The sequence below is a fragment of the Marmota marmota genome, unplaced genomic scaffold (assembly GCF_001458135.2).
Source record: "Marmota marmota marmota unplaced genomic scaffold, marMar, whole genome shotgun sequence".
NCBI classification, from domain to species: Eukaryota; Metazoa; Chordata; class Mammalia; order Rodentia; family Sciuridae; genus Marmota; species Marmota marmota.
This window is the reverse complement of record NW_026000174.1, coordinates 14,860,668-14,870,973: the sequence shown is the minus strand read 5'-3', so window position 1 is coordinate 14,870,973 and position 10,306 is coordinate 14,860,668. Positions and strand designations below refer to the sequence as shown.

The window sequence follows — 10,306 nt, the reverse complement described above, 5'->3', positions numbered from 1 at the left end:
GGACCGGAATCCTGAATTTGAAACTGAACTGATTCTTATTTATTTTTTTTTTTTTTTTGTACCAGGGATTGAACCCAGGGGTCCTTAACCACTGAGCCACATCCCCAGCCCTTTTTTGTATTTTATTAGAGACAGTGTCTTTGAGCTCGTGATCCTCCTGCCTCAGCCTTCGGAGTCACTGGGATTACAGGTGTGCACCACTGCACTTAGCCTAAATTTTAAAAATCGAACAAGATTAGCAAGTCATATAAATTCTCCTATTATGTTAAAAAGAAGAGGAAAGAGTAAAGGCAGTGTCTAGGGAGAAAATAATGAAAACAAGAAGTATCTCTGTGTCGACCTCAACAGGTTGAAATTCCTTGACAACCAGCTGCAGCAAGAACACAGCCACAACCTCGCAACACTGGGGCGCCTCCCAGCAACCCCAGCCAAAGGGCCATCTGTGAACCAGAACGCCAGCAAGTCTGAGGTTCACTCTGATTGGACCATCTTGGGTCACAGGACCAGTCTTGAGCCAATCACTGTGGCTGAAGGGTGGGATGACCTGATTGGTCAAGACTAGGTTGTGGTGTTTTTATTTTTTATTTTTTTGCCTCTGAAGCTGGTTTTCTTAAAGAAGTGTGGAGCTGAAGGGAAGAGGAAATGGGATAAATGTGGTGAAATGTGGCGTTGGGGATCTTCCCCATGCACTCATTTGAAAACACAAAGTTCTGTTCCAGGAGCCAGTCCATTCCTCATGTCTCCCCACTTTGGTCTGTGACTGGAGAAACCCACGTGCTTCTCCCATGCAAGGCAAGTGCTCTACCATTGAGCTACATCCTTAAGCCCTTTCTCAAATTTTGAGACAGGGTCTTGCAGAAGTTGCTCAGGTTGGTCTTGAACTTGCAATCCTCCAGCTTTAGGCTCCTGGCTAAATTAACTATTTATTTATTTTTGTACTAGGGATTTAACCCAGGGTTGACCTTATTCCCAGTCCTTTTATTTTATTTTTTATTTTGAGGCAGAGTCTCACTAATTGCTTAGGACCTTGCTACTAAATTGCTGAAGCTGGCCTTGAGCTTGTGATCCTCCTGCCTCAGTCTCCCGAGTCACTGGAATTACAGGCCTTAACACCATGTCTGGCTTAAACTGACTTTTTAAGTGATGTTTTCATATGGGCAATAGAGGAGAGGGTCAGGAGGAGAGTGGGACTAAAACTAAACTTTCAGGTGTTTAGTAACTCCCAGAGGAGTAGCCATTAATGTTGAGTGGTGGGTACAGAGTGGCAAGGCAGGATTAAATACTCCTGCCTACGAAAGGGGAGCCAGCCCAGGTGCAATGGCGCATGCCTGTAATCCCAGCAATTCGACAAGTTCAGGGCCAGCAGAAAGAAAAGCGAGGAACCAGGAGACAGGCCAGCGAGAATGAAAGATGGAGATCAAGCAGAGATACTCAGAGAGATTATTTGTCAGAGCTGTCAAAGAAAGGCCATCTCTCCATAGATGGAGAGAGGCAAAACAGGCTTGGGGTTCGGGACTTTTATGGGGCAGGCTCAGGGATTAGAGCCCGGTGGGTCTTAATGTGTGTGGGGTGGTGAAGGGTTGGGTTGGTATGAGGGAGTAGTAAGCCTTTCTCAGAAAAGCTCTTAGGGAAGTTGAAATGTTTCTTAAAATGGCTGCTGTCACTTAAGACAGCCATTCAGATGCTAAGCAAGGACCTTACACCAGCCTCAGTAACTTAGTGAGGTCCTAAACAATTTATAAAGCACCCCTGGTTAAGTCCTAAGTAAAAAAAAAAAAAAAAAAAAAAAAAGCCAAGGACAAAGAGGGGATAGGAAGGCTGGGGTTGTAGTTGGGGTAGAGCATGCACTGGGTTCTATTCTCAGCACTGCATATAAATAAGTAAATAAAAATAAAGGTCTATTGACAACTAAAAAATATTAAAAAAAAAAAAAAAAAAAGGTGAGGGGAATAGGAGAGATTCCCTAAAGAGGGGTCCAAGGGCTTGAAAGCTGAATGGGGGCCTCAAGATACAGAGAGAGGCTGTTTGCAGTGGTGCATGCCTGTAACCCCAGCAGCATGGGAGGCTGAGGCAGAAGGATCATAAGTTCAGAGCCAGCCTCTGCAATTTAGCAAGGCCCTAAGCAACTCAGCCAGATCCTATCTCTAAATAAAATATAAAAAAGGGATGGGGATGCAGCTCCGTGGTTGAGTGCCCCTAAATTCAATCCTGGCTAACAAACAAACAAAAACAGGGAGAAGCATACCAAGCAGCTTTGAGAAAAAATCCTGTCTGATGGGGATTTTCTGAAGAGAAATTGTGAAAGTGAAAATGAAGGAAGACACACAAACACACAGCCCTCTCCTCTATTGCCCACATGAAAATATCACTTAAAAAGGCAATTTAAGCCAGACATGGTGTTAAGGCCTGTAATTCCAGTGACTCGGGAGACTGAGGCAGGAGGATCACAAGCTCAAAGCCAGCCTCAGCAATTTAGTAGCAAGGTCCTAAGCAACTTAGTGAGACCCTGCCTCAAAATAAAAAATAAAATAAAAGGACTGGGGATACCATTCAGTGATTAATCACCCCTGGGTTAAATCCCCAGTACCAAAATAAATAAATAAAATTAATTTAGCCAGGAGCATGGAGAATTACAAGTTCAAGACCAACCTGAGCAACTTCTGCAAGACCCTGTCTCAAAATTTGAGAAAGGGCTTAAGGATATAGCTCAATGATAGAGCACTTGCCTCGCATGGGTTTCTCCTGTCACAGACTAGAGTGGGGAGATATAAGGAATAAGTGTGAGGTGGTACCTTGGATTGGCTCCTGGAACGGAGAGAGGATATTACTAAAAAAAATGGATGAAATTCAATTAAAGTGTGGAGTTTAGTCTTAGTTGTGACAAGGATATCATAGTAATGGCAATGGGGGGAATGGGTAAGGCATATAACGGGGCCGAGGCTGCACAGGCTGGTATTTGCTGATCTATCTTTGCAATTTTTATATAAATCTAGAATTATTTCAAAATAGTCTATTAAAAGAGGAGAGAGAGAGAGAGAGAGAGAGAGAGAGAATTCTCCCTGTCCCCTGTGATGCAGATTCACTTTTCCTGTGTGGAGGAGCATTTCATCTGAGATTGTATATGTAAAAAAACACCTGTCTACCTCCGGATGACCTGGTGACACTGACATGGAACCGGGGCAGTGGAAAGAGCCAAATCTTGACTCTAACTCCTTCAGGATCCTATGATCTGGAGGTAGGTGGATGTGATGGTCTGCGATTCACTAACAGGAGAGATTATTCACCTTCTCTGTAGCTGGACATGTCATCTTATGCCTGCCTTCTCCTTTGGGACCCCACACCTCAGGGCCACTCCTCCCCATGACTGAACAATGAAGAAAGTAGTTCACCTTTTTGGAGGAACTTTTCTGTAAGTCTGAGAACTCTGACGCTGAGGCTCCTGCATCTTTGGTGCTGGTCGGCTGTGCCTTACCACTTGCCCTGTGTGTGGACAATTGAGGTGACTCTATTCTGGGCTCTGGAATGACTCATTTCATTTAATTTTTACATCAATCTGGAAGGATAGAGATCATGGTCCCCATTTTACTGGTGGGGAACCTAAGTTCGCAGAGGCTGCATTTGCTTTCTGTCAAAGCAGCCTTCTGAAACAGATATGAATAGCACCAACAATTCTGGGGCTAGGAGGGCTGATAAATAGAAAAAACTGGAGAACTGGGGAACGTGGAGGGGAAAGGTCACTTTGATGTTCCACAGTCAGTGGACTTTGGAGCCAGGAGAGTGACTAGGGAGAAGGAGATAAAGAGAATATCCCAAAAGGGGAAATAGTAAGAGGCTTGGCACTGAAATGTAAAACCTAGAAATCCAGCAGTTCACAGGCATCCATCTGGGTGGGCTGGGGCCCAGGATCCATGCAGAGAGTGGTTTGGAATCAGAAACTAAAGCATCAGGGTTTGGTAGGGCTCTTTCTATCCCACTCCACAGGGCCCTATTTCCCCTCGGGATCTGCCCCTGGGCTAACATTAGCATTCCATCTTTGGAGCCAAGGACTGCCCATTCTGAAGCCTCTTTGTTTCTGTTGGAAGGAGGTCCCTGCTAGGGCCCTCAAGGGTCAGTGCTGGGAAGACTCAAAATAGGGCATAGATTGGAGAAACTTTCAAGCACTGTATCTGTTTTGTGCCAAGTCCTAAAATGGGCCCTGGACATCAGGATGACTCATTGCTCTCTCCCTAGGAGCACTTACACCGGGGAGTATGCTCACTGCCATGGATGATGTGATCAGATGGTCCATGAGGAACAGGGTCCAGGACTGGGGGTGCCCAGAGAAGGCCCCAGACCCTAGGGGACTCCTTGCCAGACCTCCCGAGCCTGTCTCTGGTGGACAGGGCAGCCAATGTGATCTGCAGTCCCAGTGGAAAGAAGATCCCCAAGTTCTACCTCTGGCTGCCTCTTCAAGAGGAGAATCAGACCTGGGCTAGGAGTGATGTTATTCAGGGGCCTGGCATGAGGGTCTTTCACTATCCAGGCGAACTCTGTAGTCTACATAATGGTATAATGTTGGGAACCTGCCATTTGGTAGCTAAGCAGGACCAGACCAACCCAGCAGGCCTTATTGTGACCTTATGTGCTAGACACTTCAATAACTCTGGCTACTTCTCCAAGGGCATGCACTGTGTTAAAGTCTTCTGGGCCTCACCTTTTTTTAAATTTTTTTAAATATATATACACATATATTTTTAGTTTGTTGATAGACCTTTTTTATTTATTTTTATGCGGTGCTGAAAATCAAACCCAGTACCTCACACATGCCAGGCAAGTGTGCTGCCATTAAGTCCCAACCCCAGCTCCTCTCCTGTTTTTTTGGTTTTTTTTTAATTTTATTAGTTTTTGTTGGACCTTTGTTTTATGTACTTATTTATATGTTGGTGCGGCACACATGCTAGGTTAGCTGTAACTCTGAGCCACAACCCAGCCCCCAGGCCTTTCCTTTAATCTGCAGAGTTTCAAGGAAGAGGAAGTCTCAGAGGTGGTGGGGAAGATGCAGATGGTGTGCTTTCCTCTGACAGTGTTTTCTTTCCCTCTCCCTCCCTCTTTCCCTTTTTTTTCTTTACTTTCTTCTTTGTTGGTGCCGAATATTGTACCCAGGGGCTCCTGCATGCCAGGCAAGCTCCGTACCACTGAAGTACATGCCTAGCATCCCACTTTCATTTCTAGTACTAGGGACTGAACCTGAAATCGCTCTACCACTAAGCTGCACCCAACTCTTTTTTTTCTCTTTTCTCTTCTTTTTCTGGTATAGGGGATTGAATATGAGACAGGAGTTATCTGTGTGGTTCTTTGTCTCATGGATTTGAAGGATGGGATCCATAGAAGTGCTAAGTAATAGGATTTATTCAATAATAGAAAGAAAGAAAGCAGAGCTCCTGCAGAGGGAGGGGTCCCCAGGAAGGTAGCACAGGGTAGCTGTTGTCTAGGGGTTTATGTAAGGTTAGAGGGAAGTTAGGTGCTCTTGAAGATCATAGAGATTTTAAATAAATGGGCCTTAGAGTTCAGTTACACTAGAGCACTTGGTGTCCACACATGCCCTGTCCAATCAGGATGTTGAGCACATGCCATTTTGCCTCAGGTGCAGGCTTAGGTTCTGGTGAAAATCTTTAGACTCCACTGGAGTCACCAGTTACGAGCTGTCTACTCCATTTGTAAACTCCAGAGCCACGAGCCTTAACCCTGTCTTCCTAACACATATGTGTCTCCTGCTCTCAAACCCATGGCCCTGCACATGCTAAGCAAGTGCTCTAACACAGGTCTATGTCCCCAGAATTTTTTAAATTTTTTATTTATTTGTTTAGTGCTAAAAGGGATTGAATCCAGCCTTACCACTGAATTATATCCCCAGCTCTTTTTATTTTGAGACAGGGTCTGGCTCAATTGCCTAAGCTGGCCTTGAACTTGGGATCCCTGTGCCTCAGTCTCCCAAGTAGCTGGGATTACAGGCATGTGCCACACTGCACCCAGCAGACAAATGCTCTTTTATTCTTTTTTTTTTAACCTGAATTTATTTATTTTTTAATTTTTCCTTTTATTGGTACATTATAATTATATATAACAGTGGGATTGTGTGTGTATGTGTGTGTGTGTGTGTGTGTGTGTTGCTAGGGATTGAACCCAGGGCCTTATGCATGCAAGGCAAGCACTCTACCAACTGAGCTATATCCCCAGCCTTAACAGTAGGATTTGTTATAATATATTTATATATGCATACAATAAAACAGTATAATCTGACTAATTTCATTCCCCAGTACCTTCCCTTTCTCTCCCCTACCTCCCCCTAATCTCCTTCTTTTATTCTGCTGGTCTCCCTTCTATTTTTTTTTAATTTGTTCTAATTAGTTATACATGACAGTAGAATGCATTTTGACACATTTACACAAAGAGAGCACAACTTCTCATTTCTCTGGCTGTATGTGGTGCAGTCACACCAGTAGTGTAATCATACATGTGTATAAGGTAATAATGTCTGTCTCATTCTACCGTCCTTCCCATCCCCACAGCCCCACCACTCCCCTCACTCCCCTCTGCACAATCCAAAGTTCCTTTATTTTTCCCTATGCCTGCCCCCCCCATTATGGATCAATATCTGCTGATCAGAGAAAACATTCAGTCTTTGGTTTTTTGGGATTGGCTTATTTCACTTAGCATAATGTTCTCTAGTTTCATCCATTTACCTGCAAATGCTGTAATTTCATTTTTCTGTAAGGCTGAGTAATCATTCCATTGTGTATATATACCACATTGTCTTTATCCATTCATCTGTTGAAGGGCATCTAGGTTGGTTCCATAGTTCAGCTATTGTGAATTGAGCCACTGCTCTTTGTATTCTTGTGAAATGAGTAATAAGGGGTCAAGATAATTCCCTAGTGGAAGAAATCCCATATTTTCAGGGGAAAAGGTTCTGGAAAGGCACATGAGACCCTGAGTGCTGAGCGGGGAGCAGTGAGGGAGAAATGTCACTAGGTCTCAGAGTTGTGGATGAGATGAAGAAGGAATGACTGTGAGGCTGAAATGGGGGATTCTGCCAGGGAGAATGAAGGACCTGAAATGGCTGCTATAGGCAGGTAGATGGGGATCTTACTCACAGGGGCAGGCAGGGGAGCAAGGAGCGAGGGGGGACTTCCTGGGCCCTACCTGATACCATCAGAATCACTGGTTCCTGGATCATCAGAGCAAAAGGGATCATAGAGCCCATAGCATCCAATCTATTACACAGATGGGAAGACTGAGGGGAAAGGGGCATATCCTAGGTCACCTTTGTGTCAGGGGCAGGGTCCAGTCTCCAAGAAGGGTCCTGCCTTCTAGATCAGACCATTTTCCACACATATTCAGGCAAGTCAAACCCAGTCAGAAAGTACCCTATCTTGTGACTAGGGAAAGGGAAGGGCCCCGAGGAAGATCATCTGCTCTTGCCTTATTTCTCAGATAATGAAATGAACATCAGAAAGGAGCAGGGTCTTGCCAGAGGTCTCATAACCAGCAAGCAACAAAACCCACCCACCAGATCCAAGTATCCTGACCTCAAGCCCAGGACTTCCCACTGCACTAGTATCTCCTAAGGAGAGCAAAGAGCAGGGAGAAAGGAAGTCAGTTTACTGAGCCTCCTATTATGCAATAGGTCCTTGACACACATTCTTTCCAACCCCCACAATAGCCTTGGAGGCAGATGTTTTTGCCCACGTGTAATAAATTAGAGAACAGAGGTTCAGAGAGGCAAAGCATTTTTGCCCAAGGCCACACAGCTTGTTGAGTGGGATGTAGGAACTCAAGCCCAGGTCTGTCCACTTCTAAAGCCTGTGACCTTGTCCTTACCCAGGCTGGGTTGAATTTGGGCCCCAGGGCTGACAATGCACAGGTGTGGCAAGAGGAGGAAGCCAAGGACAAACTCCAGGCACTGCTATTCTGTTGTACCTGGAACAAAGATCAACAGGAGTGAACTTGGAACAGTAGGGCCCGCCCCACCTCCCACTGACAGGTTTTCTAAAAAAAAAAAAAAGTATATTGATTCACACCCAGCAATAAAGTCACAGGGAACAAATGACCAATGCCAATGGCAAGGTCCCAGGCTTGCTGAGATACCACCAGGTGGTTTCAGGGCAAGGCACCATTGGTGTCAGAACCTCAGAACTGAGTCTGATTTAGGAGCTTAGACTCTCACTGCCCTAACATGGGGAGGCCTCCAGGATTTGGGGAGGATTCTCCCCACAGACTTCCCACCCCTGCTCTTGTGTCAGCTCCAGAAGCACCCCCCTGCTGCTGGCAGTCACCTTTCTCATTCTGAGCTGAGACCAGCCTCTGATGACATCCCCATGGTCTCCGCTGGCACCCAAGGTCAGCTGCCCCATGCTCCTGCAATGGCTCTGTTAAACTGGGCGGGTAATGACTCTACCTGATCTGCTCTGGGTCTGCTACTGCCTGGAAAGAACTGCAGAGCTGAAGCACAGAGCTCCAGAGAAGAACCAGTCGGTTGCCTTCACATTCTAGGCTTTCTGCTTCTGCTAAAGCGGCCTTTGTCCTGACCATGTCTCATTGTATTTCTGTCATCTCAGAGCCCCAACCTTTTTTTTTTTAATTGATTGAAGTGCAGGGTCTTGTATTTCTTTGTCAATGTCCACCTTGTACAGTGGTGCAGTGCTTTCTAGTCCACATACAGCCCCTTCGTGGGCATCATTGCTTTTCATGCTTGGGACGGTTGGCTGGACCACACAGAGATGGCTAATGTGAAGTGGCCCCTGTGGAGCCTGGCAATGGCACACATCCCAGGAACAGCCACTGTTCTACTTTTTTTTAGGTGGGCAGGAGCCCTGTCTCAAGGAGGGATTAACACAAGACCAAGGGAGCCCAGAGAAAGAGAACTGGGTGCAGCCCCCCAGGGTGTCCACAAGGACTTCCTGAGGGCTGCCCCAGAGCTGTTCAGGGCTCAGGCAGGGTGGTCAGAGCAAGCGGGATTGGAGCTGTCGGGAGGCACAGAGGCTGCTGGCCGTCTGTCTGACTTGGTTAGGGTGGAGTCCTTCCTGAGGCCGAGGGTGGATCTGAGACTCTCCAAGGTCCCCACAGGGTCTGTGTCCCCACAAGTATTACCACCCTCCTTCCCATTCGATTGGCAGAGGAGGAGACAATGACACATTAAAGGACCACAGCAGAGGTCTCCCAAATGAACTCCTAGCCAGGGTCTTCCAGAACCAGGTGGACCTCAGTCTGTCCTGAGCTCCCTGAGGCGGCTTCAGGGAGAGTGCCCCAGGGCCTCCTGTTTGGTTGGGGCGATGGCCCTCAAGTTTTATGTGAGGTTATTTAGGCAAGGGATTCCAGGAAGGCGGATGGTGGAAATTCAGGCACTGGCAACAAGCTGGTGAGCATCACCCTGGGGCTAGACGGTGGCCCCACCTCATACTCCTGTCTCTAGGCCCCGGGACAGGTCGTTCAGAAGCTGGGTCTGGTGGAAAACCAGAAAACAGGACCCACCCTAGAGCAGGGGCTGGGCCTGTGGGTGACTCCAAGCTAAATCTCCACACAAGGGTCCATTGTGGTCTCTGCCTGGCCCAGGGTTCTGCCAGCCCTTCCGGCTCCCGGAAAATGTTTCCCTTCTGGCAACTCCTGAAGCAGCCTGTCCTTGGCCAAGAGGCTGACTGGCCCCACACCCAGGTCTCTCCAACCCAGTGAGGATCCTGGGCTCCTGGCAGCTCCGAATTCTTGTGTCCATCCCGCATTTCACGCTCAGGGTCCCTGAGGCTCAGGGGAGTGGACACAGGCCAGAGCAGCACACCAGGACCAGAATTAGGACCAGAACTCAGCACTTTGGCTTTCACTACCTAGAGGGTTTGCACTCAGCGAGGGGAAGAGCTGTCCCTCTTACAGCCTTTGTGGCTGTCTGGAAGAAATGACTAGTGCTTAGGCGGCTGCTTGCCCACTCCTCGCCTCTCAGGAGATCTAGCCTCCTTCTCTTGTGAGGGTCGCTCTTCCTCTCTGCGTCTGAGTACTTAGGGTCCCCACTGTTGATCCAGTCCTGACATCTTCAGCCTGTGAATCAGGCATGGATACACTAGATGGGGCGAGGAGAAGCAGCCTTGGAATCTGGGGCATTGACAACTCCACCTCATCCATATGCCAAGTTGCCAGGCACCAGAGGCTCTGGGGTCAGGGACTTTCCAACCTTTTCTTAGGCGGATAGCGCCACCTAGGGCCCAATCGGTGGGACTTGAATCCCGCTGGGGATTCCACCACCTTCACTGGAGGGTGGGACCTCTGCTGAGCCAGGCCC

General features: G+C 47.3%; 1 long non-coding RNA gene across 1 annotated transcript in view; it reads left to right on the top strand.

Annotated features, from left to right (window-relative positions):
- The window catches only part of LOC125612019, a 7,868-nt gene extending 5,542 nt beyond the window's left edge, over positions 1–2,326 (top strand). Inside the window, exon 3 of the long non-coding RNA XR_007342275.1 lies at positions 2,317–2,326. This is a non-coding gene — a long non-coding RNA (uncharacterized LOC125612019). The remainder of the gene's footprint in view (positions 1–2,316) is intronic.
- The last annotated feature ends 7,980 nt before the right edge of the window (positions 2,327–10,306 follow it).